Source organism: Eurypyga helias, unplaced genomic scaffold, assembly GCF_000690775.1.
Source record: "Eurypyga helias isolate BGI_N326 unplaced genomic scaffold, ASM69077v1 scaffold8398, whole genome shotgun sequence".
Lineage (NCBI taxonomy): Eukaryota > Metazoa > Chordata > Aves > Eurypygiformes > Eurypygidae > Eurypyga > Eurypyga helias.
The window spans coordinates 106,625-122,946 of record NW_010267680.1 but is presented as its reverse complement, the minus strand read 5'-3'; positions in this window follow the sequence as shown (position 1 = coordinate 122,946).

The following is a 16,322-nucleotide window of genomic DNA, read 5'->3' as shown; positions in this document are numbered from 1 at the left end:
TCATGACCTCAAGGAAGAGAGTAGGGGCATGAGGGTACTGCTAACAATATTGAATAAAATACTTATTCCATCATTGTCAACTCTAAGTTTGATCTAAAACTCAGTCCCAAATGGAAGTCTTTCTAGGTGCAAAATTATCTGCTTCCTATCACTCCAGAAAAGGAGACAGTGATTTATGAGGATACTTGCAGCTAAATATAACTCCTATTTAGATGACTAATTTCATACTGGAACATATCATTAAGGTCTGGGGGAAAGGGATGTTAAACCTCTGGACAGAAGTTCTGGTCTTTCTCTATTTGCCTGTTCTTCATCTGAAAAATGAAGTTGTTAATTCCAAGCAGCAGTGTGAAAACTACATTAAAGATACAGGGGAAATCTGATAGGAAGCCCCTAGCAGACTGAAAGCTAACGTGACTGAGACAGTACAATCTCACTACATTATTGCTTACAACATGAAGGTGTCATCTAGGAGTCAGGTTTTGCATGTCGATCACATAGTAAAGAAAGTTTTCATAATTAATCTTTGATCATTTTTATTTATTGACAGTACATGGACTGCAGTCACTGAAGTTACACAACAAGTAAAGGAGTGGGAATGAGCCTATATTGAGTATGTTTGCATTTTCTGAAATCCATTAGAGCCCTGCTTGCTGAGGTGGGAGGAGCTGGGGGTGCTTCAGCAGCAGCCTGCTTAGCCATGACTGGGGAGAGCTAGACCTTGAGTTAGAATCATAGAATCATAGAATGGTTTGGGTTGGAAGGGACCTTAAAGATCATCTAGTTCCAACCCCCCTGCCATGGGCAGGGACACCTGGCACTAGACCAGGTTGCTCAGAGCCACATCCAGCCTGGCCTTGGACACTTCCAGGAATGGGGCATCCACAGCTTCTCTGGGCAACCTGTCCCAGTGCCTCCCCACCCTCTCTGTGAAGAATTTCTTCCTGACATCTAATCTAAACCGCCCTGATTTCAATTTGTACCCATTACCCCTTGTCCTATCACTACAGGCTCTTGTAAAAAGTCCTCTCCCAGTACCCTTGTAGGCCCCCCCTTCAGATACTGGAAAGCTGCAGTTCCCCGTATGTCTCCATCCCCATCCGCGCTGGTCACAGCAGGAGCAATGGTGCTGTCCCAAGCAGCAAGTGACAACCAGCCATCTGCAGTGAAAACACATCACCCGTGTTCCAGATACGGGAATTGGGGGGGAACCACCAGGATCTGCATGAGACTGTCCTGTCACACACTGGTTTTTAAAGCTTTAGCAGCAATTTTATTATTTCATCCTTGACCACAAGCATGAAATTAACTTATAACCTCACACCCCACCCAGCCAGCTCTAGGATTTCAGGCAGATGTCGAAACTCCACGGTGTGCACTGGCGAGTGGCTGTACATGTACAAATGTACCTGCAGACAGCTGCTGGTGTGGAGACAGGAGCAGGTTAGGCAGAGGTGAGATTCAGCCCAGAGCATGCAGCAAAACTGTACCAGATGCTCTGAGCCAGCTCCTCTCCAGTTTACATCCACAGGTTTGGGCTTTGCATCTGTTACAAAATTAACTCTCAGCAAATGTGGCTTTGGAATCATTTGCTACAGTTTATATCTACATAAACTGTATCACCCCATCTTAGCAAGTCTCAATTAAAAGCTGATTTGCTGTCATTAAGGGTTCTTACTTCATTCCTGTGCTAATCAGTATTACCATTTGTGATCTATATTAATCACAGCCATATGGAACAGACAATGGAGGAAGAAAAAGCCACTGTGGCCTAAAAGTGGATTTACAGTAAATTGTTTTCTTATTTGAAATCCTCAAGATGCATTTTGTGATGTTCTGACACAGACCCAAACCCCACCAAGTGAATTTAATTTCACCCAAAGTTCGCTTTAACCTCCCACCTCTCCCTCTCTCACCACCCTTATTCCTCCTGTAAAGTCCCAATTCTGCTGTCAGTTATTTTTATTTGCTATCTGGTCCTGCAGCATCTCCATAACAAGGCAGCTGGGAACACATCCCAGCCTGGAGACCCTCTGGTACGTTTAGCAGTAGGTGCAGCCAGCCTGGGCTAACGTTTGCTGCCCCATTGCAGAGCTGATTTAGTTTGCAGTGTTTCTTTACACACTCTGCACATGTTGCCACTTCATCCCTTGGCCCCTTTACAGACTGTTGATAAATAGTTTAGAAGTCTCAACACTAAAATCCCCCACTGATTCTAGTATCGATCCCAGTTCCTAATCCGCGGCATAACTTTGCCTCTCGCCTCACGTTGGTTTCCTAAGCAGCCACAGAGGTGCTTAGTGATGTAGTGCGACACCGGAATTCATGTACCAGGAAAGCGTTCCAAGCATAAACAGTTTGGCACACACTGAGGTGTAGCTGCCTCCACCCTAGGAGGTCTGGGATGATTTTGCTCTGTCAGACTGCGTTTGCCTCTAATATCCTACATCTTTCTGGGAAAAAAAATCTGCTGCATTAAGCTTAGCCAAAAGGGCTGGGGAAACCACCATGCTCAACCTGAGTATTATGCCTGAGTCACGACCTCCCATAGTTGCATCTGCCTTGTGCTCATGCCTTGGTCATGTTTCCTCATGTCCTAGCACACGTTTTGACTTTCAGCTGAAGCCCAGCTGGATAAGTGGGAGGTGTTTTCCTTGTTCTGGTCTAGGTCAAATGTAGAACAAACATCATATCCTAAAGCTGGTGAGTCAAAGAACATGAGACCTTGGCCCAGTTCTCACCAGGTCGCATGGGTCTAAAAGACCTACCACCACTGTGACGTCATGAGCTTTTGAAGCTGTCTCTGCAGTGCCCACAGCCATATTTCTGAATATAGAGTTTTACTTGCTAAGTTTAGCAATGTAGTCACTGTGGATCACGCAGCCATTACATGTGCAAATACAGGGGGTAATGAATGAAATTTCTCATGCAGGTCTAAAACTTACACCCTATACTGAATTCTACTCACTGAATTAATTACTGCAGAAGGTCAGATCTCTGAGATCGGTACCTTTTCCACAAATGCCCTTCCCTAGTATTATTCAGCACCTGCTAAATTCAGCAGAAATCCTTCAACTGATGTTAATGGGTTTTGGATAAAGTCCTCAGTTACCATACTGGATATTTGCTGAAGATTAATTTTCATTGTATTTGGGGGAAAAAAATCAGCAAATATTTAATTAGTTATAATCTTTTGGAGTAAGAGGTAAATGGCAATGGTCCCCGCCCCAAAACAAAGCAAAGTGTGAATATATTACACTGATTATTTAGCACAGCCCCACGGCTGGATTCTGAAGCAGCAATGCTACCTTTACAGCTCTGCAGCATTTCATGATACAACAGGTTTTCATCAGCAGTTTGTCTGGGTCTGTGTTCAAATCTCATGAACCCACTGACTATGTGGGGGGACACCCTTCTCTTCTGACTAGCTGACAAAGGGACTCGCAACGCAACCAGCACTGACCCAGAGGTAGAACAGAAAACATCCGAGAGCTGCAGGAACTGTGGGTGAAGGGGGAAGCTTTGGCTGGAGAGATGTTACCACTGGTGTATGCAATGTTCCAAAGAGGAGGATATTGCTTCTGTCCTGATCCTTCCCTGCTAGTGTTCCGTGATCTTTACCGATATTTTGCTCAGGCAAGGTGAGCTGCTCTGACCTCCATAAGGCAAAGGCCTGTGGCTCAGGCTATTTCAGCAACAGTCACTGACATGGACAATGCAACATACAAAGGGAATTCTCACCTATCCCTGTCAGGAAGTTTTAAATTGCCTTTGTACTTTGTGCATTTCACAGTTAAAGAAGAACAGAAACTTGTCCATGGAACCTATTAATTCCCCCCTCCCCTTTTTTCCTCTTGCACATTAATAGGGATATTGTAGCCGTTCAGAGAAAGCTGAGAAGAGAGGAACAAAGACTGTTCAGTGTTGTGGTGAAGGTCAGACTCATGGTTCTAAAGCCTTTGCAAAAACAAAAGGGGAAACAAAGTTTATTTTCTTTTTCTCCTTCCCCAAGGTAGGAAGTGCTCTCTTAGGTTATCCTTAGTCATTTTGATGAACTTTTTTCATTTTTCGATGTAATTGGAACTAAAGGGAAAAGAAGAAATATGGAGCTGGAAAAGGCAGTGTTGCCAGAGGGATAAGTAATAAATCAGAAGAGAAACAACTTCTCCTTGCAAGCTTGCCAGAAGTTACCAAAAGGAAAGTCTCTTCCAGAGCTTGGTTGCACAGATCTGACACTACTTGCTAATACAAGGGGTTAATGTGCTTTACAGGAAACTTAACATATTTGCCTAGTCAAATAGCAGTGGACCCTGCTAGTTGCATTTACAGCAGCCTTAACTTCTGGCACTACATATGTCTAAGGAAACAATTTCTGTATTTTTGAAATGTCTTCAAGGAACTTTTCTAGAAAGTTGTTTCCACTCTGCTTATTTTACATATCCTACTCCTAGAGATAATTGTGATTTTTTTCCATCACCAGCTGGAAAAAATTATCTGTGTTTAAGTGACTGGAAATGGCTTTTAAATCCTGGAAATTTTATGTGTATATAATGCTGTCCAACCAAGTTTCACCAAACAGCCCCCATGCAGTGTCCTCAGTGGGTTTCTATATCTTCAGGATTTAGACACCTTCAGCTATAACAACAATCTTGCAGTGATGACTTAAAAGGGGGTTTCTACACTTAAAGAAGTTTCAACCAGAGAAGGTTTTTCTTACTTTCTATCTGCTAAAGGTTATTTGGCTGTCTACTGCACCCTATTAATCAGAAGACTAAAAAGACCCATCATCTATGTTGATCCGAGCGTCTTCTCAAAGTCTATTACTTTCAATTTATCTGCTCAAAGAGGAAGATAATTCCCTTTGCCTGCATGGAGCAACTATAGATCACTCAGACTGTAAAACAAAATATGAAGCTCCAAAGCTCAGCTTTTCTTCCATCCTCATTAGTTTTTGAGTGGTTAGAAGGTCACCTGAAGTAGAGTCTCTGTGTGGATTTTAGACCTTGATTAGAAAATATTCTAGTGTTAAAGTTAAGCAGAAGCTGAGAAGAGTCACAGAGCTGACTGCAACACCCCTTTGAATATACATTCCTTGGAGCAGAAACCATCTTCTACTGTATGATGGCACACTGCTAGCCCAATGGGACTGAACTTTGTCAACCTCTAGATATTATGGTAATATATGCACTTTAAAAAGTCTGGAAATAAGGTTGACTAAACTCTGCAGAGCGAGAAGCCTCTGTTGCTGTGTGTTTGAACAGCATTCAGTACATTGGGGTCCCTAGTGTCCTATCCATACAAATGATACAAGACAAAGAGTTCCCTAGAAATGCCAAAGCAGTGTCAGGAGCCTGCCACATTCCTCAGGCTATTATAGTTAAGTCAGACCAGGTTCTGCTGCCAGTGGCTTCCTCAGGCTATCATAATTAAGTCAGACCAGGTTCCACTGCCAGTGGCGTGGGGAGAGAATCATGTACTGCACCATTTTTAGCCTCCTTTAATTCCACAGCATGAGTAAACAGTTATTACCTGCTGTGGGGCTAGAAAGGGGCTTTTGAGTACAGACTCAAATACTCCAGATTTGTAAGTAGAAGCTTTGACTCATGTCACCCCACCATCCCATTGCAAGTGATGGGATAACAGCAACTGACCTCATGTCAAAAAGGACTGGACAACCTCTCAGATCTGTCCCAGCCCTATTATTTAAGAATCTATTAGCTAAGAGAGCAAAGACTTTCATCTCTGTCTAGCATCGCTCTCAAATGTTAATAATTTTAAAGACAGATGAATATATCCAAGTTTAGCTTAATAATCTGTGAGTCTAATGGCAGAGTGAGGGGTACACCTTCTCAGCAGTGGAAAGGTATAGCCAAAAGACAATATAGGGGACTTTCTTCTCCTTTAATCCATTTTCAGACATTCAGAGTTCCGTTTCCCCAGCTGCTGATACTGTAAAAATGTTGCTTGGCAACATGGTAACAGGGGGAAAAAAATCTTCAAAAACATTAGGAGTTTTTGTCCTTAGAAATGTACTAGTTCAGCACATCCAGCCTCCTACAGATCCATTTTAGAGGAAGAGTGGCACAATGATTTCCACCCTCTCCACATCATGAACGAGATCCAGCAGGCTTTAAAGCAAAGCGTTCAAAACAGGACGGGAGAAGGGATGCCCTTGGATGCTGAAGGGTTGGGGCCAGACCCCTACAAGGGAGTTGTAGGTTGTGCCCAGCTCTGTTCCTCCAGCTGATACTGAGCATTCATTTGACATCAAAGACACTTGTAGACAAGGCACTGTCTTAACTGAAGTTAAGGAAGTTCACATCTTCCTCCCAAGGGTTTAGCCATAATGTCCTAGGGTGCAGTGATCAGGCCTACCTCTTCACCACCCCCAGTAATGACCAGTGGGGACTGCAATCTGCTTGCAAAGGTGGCAATAGCACAGCAGAGAAGCCGGGTCACGCTGCTGAAGGCCTGGAAACCCAGGGACTTCGCTTTCCAAAGGCACTCTAAAGTCCCACTACCTTGATGCTGGCTTATTGTAAATGGTCACACAAGGAAGGGACCACCAGTTAATTACTGCAATGAGTACTTAAAGTAGCATTCACAGAAAAATCTTATATTGTAATGCCCATGGAGAATAGTTCTAAAGTTCACTGCTTTTCTCCCTCTCTTCCTGGACTGGAATTTCTCTTATCACGCACACTTTTGACTTCCACAGCGTTATTTCTCATTTATACTGCTGAATCATGGTTACACATATTATCATCTATAAGCCAGAAAACAGCCTTCCATCTAGATATGGTGTTCTGGTTTGTTCAAGGCAGAGAGTAAGCGATGTAAGTTCCTGCAAACACGGAACACACGTACCAATATTTTTAAAGCAAGTTCCCAAAGGGCAACTATCTTTATTTAGCTGAAGGTAAACAGAGTTGAATATAAGGAGTTGTTATGATGGCAGTACAGAGACTCCACAGCATTGCATGGCACCATTTAGGTTGATATTAACGGAGAAATAAGAAATCTAGGTGGTGGGTCTCAAGATCAGTGTAAAGTGTTTTGCTGATTTTCAGTTGTACCTACCGAGTCCCACAGTTACCAAAACAGGGGTAAATACATCAGAAAGAACAGATTGTAGAAGTGGGAGATTCTAGAGTAAATCCCATACAGTATTGCATATGCCTATAAACAGGAAAAATACACTGAAATAATGCATGCCTGTTTCTGATTAGAGTTGTGTAGATCAGTAACAACTCCCCTGAATGAAGAGCCATTGGAAGGCAGCAAAGAGTCTGGCCAAATCAGTCAAGACTGAGGAAGTCTTTGAGCACGGCGTAGGGTGTGCTCACTCCTCCAAAAACACTCCTCCAAAAGATTGCTGGTAGTCTGCTAACTCAAACTCCTGCTGCAATGCCAATTTAATTAACATGCTTAACTGCTCAGAGATCTCCAAGATTATTCACTGGATTGGCAGCCTTTTCTCACTGCTAATTGTGTTACTTTGCAGTGAACAAGGAGGAGATGAATGAGTATAGTAGCCCCTTTCTGAAGGAGGAGAGTCACACCAAGTAATTTGACTTTGACATACTGTCTTGTTTTCTCAGGTTTAGTTTATATAAATAAACATGTGTGAGCTACTGAAAGCTAATGAGCTGGATGGCAGCAAAACGAAGTTCTCCAGTGGCTGCTCATAGCAGAGCGACTTGGCAGCATCTGCTGCAGCCGTCCAACACAGCGAAGCTCAGTTTACCTTCCAAAGCACCACACAGGCAGTTGTGTCCATGCCTGGACAAGATCCTTGTGTGTAAACATTCCCCAGGGACTCGGACTAACAGACAATCTCCCTAGCTGAACGGCTGCCATGCAAACTCTTTTCTTGTTTGACCAGCACTTTCTGACAACAGAAGGGGACAGAAATACGATGGCAATATTGCTGGTGTGGACAGAGCCCGAGGTCAAAGCAAACAACACACGTGATCCTTAAGGGATGACAGTATTCTTCCTCAAGAGCCTGGTACTCCCAGATTAGCTCATCTGTTTATACTGTGGCTGGAGCAGCCAGGGAGATTCTCAGCAGCATAAAAAGGCACTGAATGTTTTGGGTCCTTGCGGTCCCACATGCTTTGAGAAGAGGCCTCCAGCTATGCCAAGGGACATGCTTGCACTTTCTTGGAGTGTGGAGGGGAGTCTGGACTTGAGGGCAGCCTTAGGGCTCCTCTGTAAATACAGTCTAAATATAAACTTGCACCCATGAATTCACTGGAGGCTTCAATGCTGATTTCAACCTTAAATGCCAATGCAAGATTAAATGTTAGAGGCAGTAGTGATAACTTGTATTTCCTGGAGTTACACACATGTCTAGAAGCATCCAATTCCTCCAATATAATTGCAGTGGAAATTTAACTTCTGTACCTACACATAAGGGGCAAAGAAGAGTTAAAGGCAGCCACAAAGCTGCTGACCCCCTTTCTACATCTCATCAGCACCCATGATAGGTATACTAGTTTTCAGAAGGAGGGACACCCTGTACCCTGCCTGCTTGGTGAATATATATTTGGGACATCCCTTCCCCTGCGAGATTGCCTGAGCCCCCTGCATGTCTGATTGTAGTTGATCTGTACTTCAACTTCTTCGTGAAATAAACATTTTAAACAGATCCATCCCCCATATGCTCAGTATTTTTATTTTAAAAACTGATATAGAAAAGCTGGGGTTTAATCCCAAACATGAAAGAAATTATCTTTTCAGTACAAAGTTAAAAAGCTCTTACTGAAGTGGTATCTTCAGGACTTTTTCTGTAAACCTCAAGGTAGCCTTACACAAGTACAGTGGTGCTTTTAATCTGATCTGACACTTCTAGAATATCTTTTCAGGTTCCCCTCCAATTCAGAGAGGAAAATATTGGGCATTTGGGAGGACCACACCAGGATAATTCACCAGTGCCTCCCAACCATCCCCCATGCCCAAGGGGAAGTGTTTGCTCTCAGGCTGAGCACTGAATTAAAGCATGCTCCAAAACAGGGAGGGAGAACACAACTCCAGAAACTTCAGTACACAGCATCCACATATTTGTAATCAACTCCTCTAGACCAAACCCACTGAAGCTTATGGGTTCAGAGATCATTTGGAGACAACAGTAACATGTGTAGCTGAGGTCTGACTTGGTCTTTGCACCCTGTATTACCTTTACAGTGCTGCATTATGACAAATGGGAAAGTCTAAGCTGAAATCATTGAGCGAAGTGGTCTGTACTCAAGAGCTCTACTGCTCAGTAATCACATTTGAAAATAAAACACAGCTCAAAAACCCCAAGTTTTCAGCTCTTTATTCCCTGTAGGATTTATCTTATCCAATTGCTCAGTGTTTTACTCTTAAATAAGTATGTGAATAACAAATTATTCTCTTCAGTTATTAGTCCTATTGAATGACATAATTCCTAATGTTTCTTATTCTTTTCAGAGTGTAAATCTTGGCAGAGGAACACCCCACAAAAAAGGAACAAGACTCTTGGATGATCCAGATGAGGGAAACTGCCATGCAGAGGCACAGACTCAACATTATTCTGCGTGTGGATTTTGCAATTGGTATGGAGACAAGAGGCAAGTTTTCCCCTCTCCAAGTTACACCCATGCAGCACAACTGAAACTGCATTTTGCCTGGTAACTAACTAATAAGAACCCACAGAGCAGCCTGCAACAGTTTAGGATTAACCCTATACATCCTGCTCAAATAACATCCAAATTCCAGAGACAACTTTCTTTTTACAGACCAAATTTGTAGGTTTCACAATTAAAAATTAAAGCCTGTAGAACACACTAAATCAGTCTTGCTCCATTGTTACCAACTGCTCACTCCTGACAATGCATTTCCATCACGCCAACCCGTCCCGTTGGGCCACTGTTGCTGAAGGAATTATGCTGTGACCTAGATTAGGAATAAATCCAGAATAAGTACCAACCTCTTTTTTTCCCCCCTGTAAATAAATCCATATTCCTTTCTCATTCACAATGCAGCTGCACAAGCATTTGTCACACCTGAGCTCACAGAAAGGATTCCCAGCTAAGCAGGTGTCTCTCACCACATCAATGCATGCTGATACTGCCTTCAATGCTTTGACCAGTGAAACCATAGCCTAGTACTGGGATTAGCCCCTGTAGGTGACCAGTTCCTGCCACGCTTAGGTTTTACACTCTGCATATATGGCTTACACAGTACAAATGGAGAGTAGATGGGCTGACCAAAATACTAAAAACATCTACTGCAAAACCCTGCTCTGGATTGAATTTCTGTCTATCCTTAGTTTCATCCATAAAACCCACTTCTACCAGAGGGCTTGCATTCATGACTTTGATGCAAGATCACATCCAAGAAGCCTGGAATTACTTGGAATAAGTCGCCTACCCAGTGTTACACTTACAAACACCATGTGTATGCAGTAACAGTCAGTCATGCTATTTTTGCTAGAAATCCTTGACCTCAGCACAGTTTATATTACTAGCTGAAGAATTTTTTTTCTTAGAACAGCTCACATACCAAGACCTTGCCACTAGAAAAGTACAGGTAGCTAACAAACCAACTTAGGCATATCCTGAGCTTGCAAAAGGTGATCACTACCTCATGATAGTCTGGGCATAATATACAAATAGAACTAAAGATTTCCCTCAAGGAGGAAAACATGACTAAGAACAAATCATTCCATCAGGCAAGACAGCCCTGGAGGAACTGTGGGTAGGATACTTAAAGCCCTCCTTTGGCCACTGTCTTCCCCTATTCACCAACAAAAGATAACATTGGACTCATTTTCCAGGGCTGCAAGTTAGCACAAATAGCATTCACAGACTGAGTGGAAGGGGTTGGAAGGGACCCCTAGAGATCATCTAGTCCAACCCCCTGCCAGAGCAGGATCCCCTAGGAACAAGTCCAGGGGCTTTGGAAAGTCTCCAGGGAAGGAGACTCCACCCCCTCTCCGGGCAGCCTGTTCAGGGCTGTCACCCTCACAGGGGAGAAGGGTTTCCTCCTGCTCAGGTTGAGCCTTCTGTTTCCCAGTTTATGGCCGTTGCACCTTGTCCTGTCACTGGACACCACTAAGAAGAGCCTGACCCCATCCTCCTGACACCCACCCTTCAGATATGGATAAGCATTGATAAGATCCCCCTCAGCTCCCTCTTCTCCAGCTGAACAGACCCCGCTCTCAGCCTTTCCTCATGTGGAAGGTGCCTCAGGCCCTTCACCATCTCAGTGGCCCTGCACTGGTCCCTCTCCAGCAGCTCCTTGTTGAGCTGAGGAGCCCAGAACTGGACACAGCACTCCAGGGGAGGCCTCACCAGCACAGAGCAGACGGGGAGGATCACTTCCCTCACCCCACTGGCCACGCTCTTCTTAATGCACCCCAGGCCAGCACTGGCCTTCTTGGCCGTGAGGGCACACTGTTGGCTCACAGTCATCCTCTTGTCCACCAGGACTCCAAGGCCCTTTTCCCCAGAGCTGGTGTTAAGATGCACAAACAACTTTATAAACTTCAGTCTGGGAACTTTTTCCCCCAGAATGAAAAAAAACAGGCTTTTAGCCAGAGAACAAAGCTTTTACCATAAAACTTTAATAAAGAACAAAGAATATCTATTTCATCTCTCTGAGGTATCTACAAGTATTACATAGAAAGGGATTTCAGTGGCTATTAGCTGACTAGTTACATTATAGTTTGAGAGACTCATTACAGCACTCTACAATTATTGCCAGCTCATACTAAATTACTGGCTTCTCTAAAACAGAGAGATGTAAACAGCTCTTAAGAGAGAAGGACCTGCCCGTGTCAAGCTAATACAAGACCAGTATCTTCCCAGTCTGTGAGACAGCACAATCAAACACATACCCACTCCCCAGCATCAGCCTTTCCAGATCACCTCTCATTCAAGCAGCAGGATGAATCAGAGGTCTCGCATGGCTGTGGCTGAACACTGTAACCTACAACACACCATCCAAAGCAGCAGCACTAATGCAAGAATACTCCTCAATCCTGATGCCAATACTTGTTTACATCCCAAATTCTTCCCCTGCCCCTCCAGCACCAGCTGCAGTCTCACAGCTCAACGGAGCAGCAAACATCATCACAGGGAAGGAAACAGGCAGCTCACCAGTGGTGAAAAGGGGGATGGAGTCTCCCTCATAATGTGGCACTATTACCGACGACATGAAAACACAGCTGCCTTCTGAGCAAAACTGTAACAGAGTACACCATTGGGTTATTGCCCCCTTTGGCAAGGAGCTACAGGCGACCCCGAGGGGAAGCCCAGAGCCCTGTCTAAGGGGAATCAGCCTTCAGGGACCTGCAGAGAGCAAGTCAAAACAAGTCACCTGCAGGTCTCCTGGTACCTACTGAGTGAGCTGCAGTTCAGATCTTGGGCAACAGGAATCCTATGCTAGCTTGATATAAAAGCATGAAGTATATTTTTTCAGCAGTGTTAGAAGAAAGCAGGATGGCTCAAGCCATGCCACTGCTGGAGCCCAAGTGATACGGAATGAAAATCCAGCAGAGGTGACAAACAAAGCAGTAGAAGCAAACTACTCAGAACACTAGGGAAACCCAATGCTTTGGTTTTGTCAAAACCAATATTTAGGAGGTAAACACCATTCCTTCAAGACGTCTCCAACTAGTCTGGTCTGCCACATCACACACACACACCGAGATCGTCACTTGCAGCAGAAAGGGAGAGCTCCCTGCAAACAGGATGGCTCAAGCCCCATCAGGGGTCCCTGCCCCAGCCCAGCTGGTTACCAACACCCTGCGCAAGTCATTAACACCATTCCAGCCACAGCAGCTCGGAGCCCAGGTTCAAACTCTCCTCCATCTCCTCAGGTGGCATTGATCAGCTCCAGTCAAGCCACCGGACACCAAGGCAGGCCAGTTGCTACCTCCACATCTCAGCGTCCCTCAGGGGACAGCCCAGCTTCCCAGTCCTCCCCACAAACACTCCAACTCTTTCATTTGCAGAGAGCTGATGAGCAGAGGAGTTGTTTAAGTGTGTACCACCTCAGGGTGACAGACACCATCAGCCAGACCCTCGGTTATAACCCCCTTAGGTCTTACCTTGCCGTTCTACGCAGGGCCGACCACGTCGCTCCAGCTACAGGGATCAGCTCGGTGCAGAAATTTCCAGTGAGTAGGCACTCACAGGCAGAAAACTCCGAAAGGATGAAAGTCTGCTCCCTGCCCTCCTGGAGCCTTATATACGTTCCCCAGCACCTCCCTCACACCCCCTCCATTTCAGCACCTGTGTGGAGTTGGAGGATAACGAGCACCTCACTTAACCCTTTGAGCCAGGGCGCACACCCTCCCCAGGGCAGCCCTTCGCCGATGCTGCCTGCCCATGGAGAAGCAGCCTGCTCTGCCAGGCAGAATGTGACACTTCCCAGCTTGCTGTCCTGCCCTGGTCACCTCAGGGCTCCCGATCTCTTCGGTGACTGAGTGGGAAAAGGAATCTTGGGCTCAGCAAGCTGGAAAACAAAATAGTCATTTTTAAATGCGGTTACAAAGGGCACCAAAGCCACAATAACTTCTGGTATCTCAGGTCTATCGACATCATGTCAGATGCTCGGTCCCCAGCACACAGTGAGGTGGTGGCTGTTAATCACCATTTCCCTCTTCTGCAGCCCGGGAGGGAAGGTTAAACGCCAGCAAGACCTTATCTTTTGCCAAGCAGCCATTTTGGGTCTCTGCAGGTTGTTAGCAAGATGGTGATGGATAAGGGAGTGTTTCTCCTTGGCAAGGCTCTCCATCACGTTAAATGAAGGCTTGACAGGCTTTGCTGCGTGCAGCCTGCCCTGCGTGTTGGGTTCGCCAAGGAGAGAGCAGCAGCTCCGCTTCCAGGGTCATGGTTTCATGTTGGCAGTAGCAAAAACTGGACTTAGGGGAAGGAAAGCAGAAAGGCGCAGAGTAAGAAGGATCCTTATTGGAGAGATACACAGGCCTAATGAGTGGGAAGGTTGGGGTTTTTTTTGCAGATTAGGGGGTACTAACCAGGTTAGGGAGATGTTTGTGCTGCTTGGAAAGTACAGAGCATGCAAGGGTAGGACAGCTTCCTGAGAAAGGAATAAAGAGCAAATAATGTGCATCCAGAAAGCAGCTGAGTTGCTGGACTGAGAGAAAACTACAGAGACCTGACTGGCTCTGGGGGAGTATGTTGGGAGAGGGACATGGGTTAATGAACATTTATTTATTTTCTGTCTTCTTCTATTTTTTTTTCTATATTAATGTAAGTCAATGGTTCCAGTTTGCAGTTTAATAAATGCTGGCTTTTACTTTTAAAAGCCTGTTTAGATTTCTGATGTGCTCACAATTAATGTAAGGGATTTTTTTTCCCCAAGAAATCCACAAAGCTTTAGCTGACAGTCCCATCATAACCCTTCTTTTCCCAGGCCCCTGTCCCCTCTTCCCACCTTGGCGAGCGCTGCCCCCCTGCCTCTTTGCTCCTCTTCCCCCCTTCCCCTCCTCACTGCTGGCAGCGTTAGCCAACCAGCACATGCACAGCAAATACAGCTTGCTTCCGCCTGGGAAACAGTACCCCAGGGGCCATCGTATTGTCACTTCAAGTGTCACAGAAGTTCATATCAAACCCCGTTACCCTTCTTGCTGTTCTCTTGACACCCTCTGAACACCGATTAGGCAGCCCTGCCTCACAGAAGCTAAGCTGACAGCTAAACTGGAGGGATAATACAGTGCAACCAGCCCATGAGGAGGTTTGAGTAATATTTTGTTGTGCAAATAATAGTTAGCAGAAAACTTCCCTAGGCCATACGCAACACAGTCCTTTGTAGATCCAGCTGAGGCCACCCTGGCCCATATGGCTGCTAATGTGCAGGGGTAAAGGGGATCCACTGGCAGTCGATGACAAATACTTAACCTTCCAGTAATACATCTTTCGTGGTCCCCAGCATGTGAAGGGTTCTTCATGAAACCAAACACACAATTTGTCCTAAATGTAGAAATCACACCTACAGGGGGATAAATAGCTTTCTGTCAGGTAGACAGAGACTTCACTAAAATTGTACGGAAGGAAAAGGTAAAAGGTTCTTGTTAAAGCAGCTACAAGATAATAGAGAAGAAAGAGAAGTGTTATAACTCATATCGCTGTTTGTTGTATAGACTATGTTGGTTCCAAGAAAAGCTAAGAAATTAATCCATGTCTCAGAGAAGAATATTAATATTTTTAAATTAGTCTTAACATTGCTAATATGTTTTTGTGTCATAAATTCTGTCATCATTCCTCCCTTTTAAAAATATTTGTATGATGCCTTAACTTTTCTAAATTCTTTCATGAGGTTAGAATGGATAAGACAGTGCTGGTGAGCTTGTGTTATTCAGATATTCTTTTTAATATTCATGGCATAAAGCTGTTGAACTAGGAAGTTGATTATTATTCTACGGGAACAGAGACAGTTTGGACAGCCAGATTGGTACCATTAGAAACAAAACAAAAACAAAGCAAAACAAAAAATCCGTAGCAGCAAAACAAAGCCGAGCTTTTGCTAGGTCAGCTCCTGTGCATTGCCTTAGGGAAAATGGATGCCTCTGTTGATTTTGCAATTTTTATTTCTCAGTCCAGAAGGAGGCATTTGGGAGGAAATTATGGATGTTTTTACTTGAAGGAAGTTTCATTTTCAAACTGCTCTACCCACACGAGTTTTGCACAAAAGGTCTCTCAGGGGCACATTTGGGTTCTCGTGCTGGGTGTAGAGTTCAGCAACCAGCTCTTCAGGATGGTGTGGAAGAGGATGATCAGACAAACAAAATCATTTCACTGCTTGGCACTTAAATTGTAACCATGAACTGAGACTGGTGGCTTTGCATCCAAGATCTGCTCAGATTTAGCTGAATTCATTTGGTTTTGGACTTTACATTTGTGTTATTTTTTTCTTCCACAGCCATGGAATTACAAAAAAGAGCATTCATTTTTTTTTCATTGCTGCACACTGGTCAATATGGAAAGTGTCAGAAAGTTGTCCAGGAAGATGTGCCTTTGAATTCTCCAGAAGATTTGGTGTGCTGTACTTAGGCTAACACAACAGTGCTGCCCTATAAATGAGAACATTCCCATTATTTTAGGCATGGGGAGATGCTGACGAAGAACCTCAAGGCGTGAAGAGCACATAGGCATATTCATGAATAGCTTACAGACCCTCACCCGCAAATGTCTGCTCCTTCCTGGCAGTTCTCTGGTCTTCGCAGTCTTCTCACTGGTCTCACTGGGCTCCCCACTGGTACACTTCACTGTGTCCTGGTGAGTTTTATCAGGCATTGCCAGATGTTCGTTTTTCAAGAAGGATGTTCT